This window comes from Symphalangus syndactylus, chromosome 4 (genome assembly GCF_028878055.3).
Source record: "Symphalangus syndactylus isolate Jambi chromosome 4, NHGRI_mSymSyn1-v2.1_pri, whole genome shotgun sequence".
Lineage (NCBI taxonomy): Eukaryota > Metazoa > Chordata > Mammalia > Primates > Hylobatidae > Symphalangus > Symphalangus syndactylus.
In genome coordinates, this window is record NC_072426.2 from 128429834 (window position 1) to 128436642 (window position 6809).

General features: G+C 35.8%; 1 long non-coding RNA gene across 1 annotated transcript; it reads right to left on the reverse strand.

Annotated features, from left to right (window-relative positions):
- Positions 1-2835: 2835 nt before the first annotated feature.
- On the reverse strand, positions 2836-6505 carry LOC129480374 (uncharacterized). Its single transcript, XR_008657019.2, has 3 exons — positions 6473-6505; positions 4152-4252; positions 2836-3136 (listed from the first exon to the last, which is right to left on the reverse strand). It is a non-coding gene; the product is annotated as an uncharacterized lncRNA (long non-coding RNA).
- Between the last annotated feature and the right edge of the window lie 304 nt (positions 6506-6809).

Genomic DNA, 6809 nt, shown 5'->3' on the forward strand with positions numbered 1-6809 from the left:
GTCAAATATTTCTGAAACATACACAATTCCTTGAAAAAATCTTCTTGAATCAAAGCCCAATGCACAGATGTTTCAGTTAAATATTAATAGATAGTTATGACTTTTAAAACCTTTTCTTATAATTTTTATTACAAAACCTGTGTATCTAACTTCTAAGCCAGCCCCCTGATAGAAACAAATTTCATAACTTTCCCAAATGTGAGATTCCATTTGCTTTACAGACCATATTGCATTCTTAGGAGATAGTGTTGTAATGAGCCACATTTAATAGTCTTATTCAGTGGAAAACATTTTCAAAATCACCACCTTTTTGATTATCCAAAATGTTCTCTAGATTCAGAGAAATAAAAGAAAAAACATGCTATAAATATCTTCATTAAGTAAACACTAATTATTCCTCCTGTTAGGCACTTATTTTATTCTTTATTTCATTTTATTTTATTTTTCAAATAAGGACATTTAAAAAAATTCAATAGTTTTTGGTAACAGGTGGTTTTTGGTTACACAGATAAGTTCTTCAGTGGTGATTTCTGAGATTTTGGTGCACCCGTCACCTGAGCAGTGTACACTGTACCCAATATGTAATCTTATATTTCTTATCCCCCACCCACCCTTCCCCCCAAGTCCTCAAAGTCCATTATATCATTCTTATGCCTTTGCATCCTCATAGCTTAGCTCCCATTTATGAGTGAGAACATACAATATTTAGTTTTCCATTCCTGAGTTACTTCACTTAGAATAATGGCCTCCAACTCCATCCAAGTTGCTGTGAAGGCTATTATTTCATTCGGTTTTATGGCTGAGTAGTATGTCATGGTATTTATACACCACATTTTCTTTATCCACTTGTTGGTTGGTGGGCATTTAGGTCGGTTCCATATTTTTGCAATTGCAAATTGTGCTGCTATAAACATGTGTATGCCTGTGTTTTTTTCATATAATGACTTATTTTCCTCTGGGTAGATATCTAGTAGTAGAATTTCTGGATCAAATGGTAGTTCCACTTTTAGTTCTTTAATTTTTATAACTGCTTATGTAGTTGCCTTTAGCACAAATTTACGGTTCAAGTATGCAAATTGCTTTTAAAAAAACTAATGGTGCTCACAAAATTTTCGTTTGACATTTTTTTGGCTAGTTCTTCTCGTCTCTTCTCTTCATTCCAAATTTCTACTTCTTCTGTTTCCAGATCTCTTGGCTAAAAGACAGTGCATTTTCCTTCAGCAAATATACACATACTGTAATCTAAAACATAGAAGTTAAAAAAAAAGATTAGAAGAAAGGCAGAGCATATGTGATTCCTTTAGTTTCCTGCTTGGATGTGTATGTACTCCCAAAATTCATATGTTGAAATCCTCACCCCTAAAGTGATGGTGTTAGGAGAGGGTCCTTTGGGAGATAATTAGGTAATGCATGGAATTGGTGCCCTTTCAAAAGAGGCCTGAGAGAAACACCTCCATGCTTCCTCCGTGTGAGGTTAAAATGAGAAGAAGGCTGTCTATAAGGAAGCAGGCCCTCACCAGACAACAAATCTGCTGGCATCTTGATCTTGGACTTTCCAGTGTCCAGGACTGTGAGCAACAAATCTCTGTTGTTTATAAGCCACATAGTCTATGGTCAATTGCTATAGCAGCCTGACTAAGACACAGCCTAGATTTGATTTGGGTTATTTTATTTTTTCTCTGTCTGTCCATCCATTGGCCATACAAAATCAAAGCATTTTATTTCCAGATCTGTTAGAATCATTGGGACTATGCTTTGTCCACTTGGATAGATAGTGTTGGCAATGTTTCAGCTGTCTTATTGTTATATTGAGAAGTTGGCCCCATCCCCACTCCCACTAGCTACTCTGTAGCTTATGTGCATGTGATATTAGTATTACCAATGCACTGTTAGTTGACCAGTACTACCACCAAGAAACTTACTCTGAGACCTGACATTTCACTATCAGGAATTAATTTTTGATGAATTAATTTTTATTAATTCCTCTTCGTGGTTTGTGTTAAAAAATTAAATTCCCTTGGAAAGGCTAAACTTTCAAAGAGATGGGAAAAGAAGTCAGATTCACCTTATTCTTTATCTCACTGTGAGTAGAATATGTCTGTTCTGTGTATCTATTTTATGTCATCTGTTTCTTTGCACTAGATAAGCATTTCACAATGAGACTTCTATTTTGATATTTTTTAATTAGTGAATTCTTAATACAAGTATAATGCTAATAATTATTTATATAATGCTAATTCTCTAAATAGACATATCTTAATTAGGAATTCAATTTTCAGATTATGTTTGGCCTGTCAGAAGAATATGGATATTGTTATTCTTAATAACCTTATCCTTTAAGACCCCAAAGGAAATGCAGATCACTGACTCAAAATTGAGGAATGATTAGTGGGTATATGTGGAAAATTTTAGGTGAAGTGAATGTTAAAAAAAGATTATAAGGATAAAGTGTCAAAACATAGCAGTAATACATGAGAGAAAAGTGATTAAAAGCACTTTGTGATCAAATTATTTTAGAAAATGTGTAATTCTTGTTAAGAACAAGAAAATAAATATTCATAGTACAATGCTCATTTTTGTAATCAGCAATCTATAAAAGTGTTGCAAAATGATCAGACATGTTGATTACCTAATTAAATATAAAATTGACTACGATGAAATAAAGTATGTTAAACTAAGTTTGATTTAGGCCAATTTGCATGTAATTATTTTAGGTTTAAGGAAACTTTCACCAAATACAGATTTTACAATTCATTTATTCACTCATCCCTTTATTACACAGACATTTTTGCATGAGATCAATAGTTTTTCTTCCATTCATCTATGAGCACCCATCATGGGCCAGGCACTGTGTTAGAGCAGCTGTTACAGAGCAGATCAGACATATAAGGGAGGTGACTAGCTCATTCTAGACCTTTAGGTCTCTGTCCAAATAGCCCTTCTCAGGCCTGCCCTGACTACTCAATCAAAATGTGTTTCCACAGCAATTGTTATGTCAGCCCTTGTAAACTTCCTTTGCAGGACGTATCACGACTTGTCTGCATTTCTACTTATTCATTAGATCTCTGTCCTCACAGTGTAAGCTTAATGAAGACAGGCTGTTCATACATCTTGTTCGTATTAGTATCTTCAGTACCTAAAACATAGTAAATGCTCAATAAATAAAATAAATAAAAAAGACATGTATTACTTTAGGGAGCATGATCTTCAGTAACAGATAAATTCTGAAATCTTGGTGGCTTAAAATAAATAGACACTTTTTCTTCCAATGGCATAAAGCACAATCAGAGTGAAACAATCAGCAAATCTGTAAGAAATGAATCATGTAGACCCATCTAGATGCAATAGTACATGCTAACACATGTGATAGAGGTATATATTAAGAACTGAGGAGGCAGGGATGGACCAGCTACCTCTACTTAGCAGAGAACAGCTAACATTTGACTTGGGTATTAAATAACAAATTAGAGTTTCCTAGGAAAACAGCATTCAACATAGAGCACAAAGCTGAAAATGATCTAAAGGGCTTAAAAGTGTGACTAAAATGTACAAAATAAAGGACTTGTATATGTTACATTTTTATTAACTATAGTCAGACATCACGTTGTACCACACAAACATATTTAATTATTATTAGTCAATTAAAATTTTAAAAAAGAATAAAAATTCAAACTCTCTTCAACACCAAAAGATATTTTAGAAAAAAAGCAAACAGACAGCATAGTAAATCATGTAATAAAAAAAAGAAGGATTCATAGTCCTAGCATCTCAAGCCTGAAACAGAGCCATGCATGGGATTAGTGCCCTTTTAAAAGAGGCCTGAGAGAAACACCTCGATGCTTCCTCCATGTGAGGTTAAAATGAGAAGAAGCCTGTCTATAAGGAAGCAGGCTCTCACCAGACAAGAAATCTGCTGGCATCTTGATCTTGGACTTCCCAGCCTCCAGAACTGTGAACAACAAATCTCTGTTGTTTATAAGCCACATAGTCTATGGTCACGAGGCCTGCTTGTGGTTTAAGTCACGCCCAAATTACTGCTATTGAGCATACCAGAATCTATTTCACATTTTGTTTTCCTTTAAAATAACAGTAATAAATCTCTCCTTGTAATTATTGCGATCCCATCTTTTTTGCCTATATGTGACATAGACCTGCAAATCTGCATTATGGTGGGAAGATCCATTGGAGAGTCACAGGAAGCATTTCTGGCTAGGTTTTGGTTCTCAGGGTTTGTTTGAAAGCTGCTGGCTACCTGAGAGAGAAGAAGGCAAAAGGAGGGTCATGAAGGTCATGGCATGAAGAAAGCAGCAGTAGTAGTAATGAAGAAAGGACAGGGGACACTTCTCCTAGGACCCCCGGTTTTTTAGGGGTAAGTGGTAAAATCCTACCCACAAGCAGAGAATGCGCAGATAATCTTCAGAGAGCATCTCTGCAGAGGGCGTAATCACATGTCTGAGAGAAGAGGCCAACTTGCCCTTGTCCACTTCTGGCTATGAGTGGATAAAATGGATTGCCAATACTTTGAATGATAACTGGGATTCTGCAGAATCTATAGCTTGTCATATCTGCAGATTAAATACATGCATTTTTTTCTGTTGAGCAAACCTCAGTCTGTATCAATATCTTGAGCATGCATTTAATTGAGGAACGTTAGTCTTCCCATGGTAGTATGTTTTGTCCTAGTTGAGAAGAAATACACTCAAACTGTGACCGTGTGTTAGAAGTGATCCATCATGTTATACATATATCAAACAAAATCCCAATGACTGAAGTACCATTAGCATAAAATAAGCAGCCCATCTGTAGGTATTTTGGAATGCATACTTTTCACTCATTTGCTTATTCATTTATTCATTTATTTTTTTCAGATTCTACTCATGTGTCATTTTTTTGTTCTGTTCAGAACTTTGCCAGGTTAAAAAAAAAAAATAAGAAGTAGCCCTTGAAGTAGATTCAGTCTAATGGTTTTGAGTCACTTATTGACCCTTATAGAGTCAATCATTAAAAAGTATTGTAGCCAGGATATATTTGTGAGCATGTGAAGTACTAGTGCAGAAGGAATTTCAGTGTCCCTCTTACAGCAAATAGTGTGCTGTGCTCCTCTAGCACCAAAAACTTCCACAAGGGAGAGTATGATAGCTTGGATATCTGACCTTCCAAACCTCAAGTTGAAATCTGATCCCCAGGTTTGGAGGTGGGGCCTAATGGGGGGTGTTTGGATCATAGGGGCAAATCCCTCATGAATGCCTTGGTAATGAGTTGAGCTCTTGTTCTGTTAGTTCCCATGAGGGATGATCGTTAAAAAGAGCTTGGCACCTCCCTCCACACCCATCTTTCTACTCTCTTACCATGTGATCTCTGCCCACACTGACTTCCCTTTGCCTTCTGCTATAAGCGGAAGCAGCCTGAGGCCCCCACTGGAAGCAGATGCCAGCACCCATGCTTCTTGTACAGCCTGCAGAGTCATGAGCCACATAAACCTCTTTTCCTTATAAATTACCCAACCCCACGTATACCTTTATAGCAATGCAAAACAGAGGGTATACCATGAGTGTTGTCAGGTCTCAGTGACTCATATGATCTAGTCAATTTTGGATTTCCAGAGAGACCTTTTTTTTTTAAAAAAAAAGAAAAGTTCCATTGAAAATAGATGGTAATGCTATATATTAGTGTAATGTAAAACTAAGCAAGTATTTTTACAATTGCAAAGTGTCCTTAAATTCAATAAATTTACAATTAATGTAGTGAGTGTGTTTATTGAGGCAAACACTCATAATGCTATTTTCAAAATAATATGAAAGGAGTGTCACAACTGATTCAGCAAAATATGCCAGTTACCAAACGACTTGTTTTCCATTCTAAATAGGTTCATTATAAAGTCCAGAAATTTTAATGGACTTTGGTATTTGATAGCCTTTGACCAAATAGAACCCTCTTGTATAGTGTATAGTGACATTTCTTTCACACAGCAAGAGAGATTTTTTAAAATAATAAGAAAACAGCTCTGTGACTTAAAGTAAATCTTAGAGCAACTCACTTTTCATTCTTGTCTGATCATTGACAGTATTAGCAAGCCATCCCTCCTGCTCCATGTGATACATCCAACAACACAGAGAAGTGTTCTGCAACAGCCACTCAGTGCGCACAATTTTAATTCAACATTGAGTGTCATAGACCTTGTTGCTCTCAATTAATGTCTCTCCTTTTAATTTTGCTTTCATGATTGGTCTGAAACTTGGTACTACTTAATTACCATGATCTTTGGTTTCCCTTCAAGATTTCAATTTTAGATTTCCCTGTGAATTTGCCTCCTTTGGCCACCTCAGGCTAAGTTGAGTTCCATCTGAACTTCTCTACCTCTGAAAGAACCTCTCTTTACTACCTTCTCATATTTTTCATTCTGTCGGCAGATTCTGGGCAAAATTATTCTTTTTACAGCATAATTTCACATAGCTAGTGTGTGGAACGTTACCTGTTTCATTTGCCTTAGGAATTTTAGGTTTCCTAATTATGGAAATAAAAAAATGAGTTAATTAAGTGATATTTAAAATACAATTATTTTAAAAAAGGAGAAAACATTAGGACTTGTAACTTTAGGACAGAAGCTTGATAAACATGGAAGACCACCATAATTTTTCAGGATACGATGGCCCTGAAGTATATGTCTCTTGAAGTTCTTAGATAACTGCGATGTAAACCAACATACAGCGTCTGATTATTTCCCAGGTACATCAGGGCTCTGAGCAAATTACCTTCCACACAAGAAGTAAAATTATTGCAAAATTGTGACTTCTGCTTGCTCATGCTGG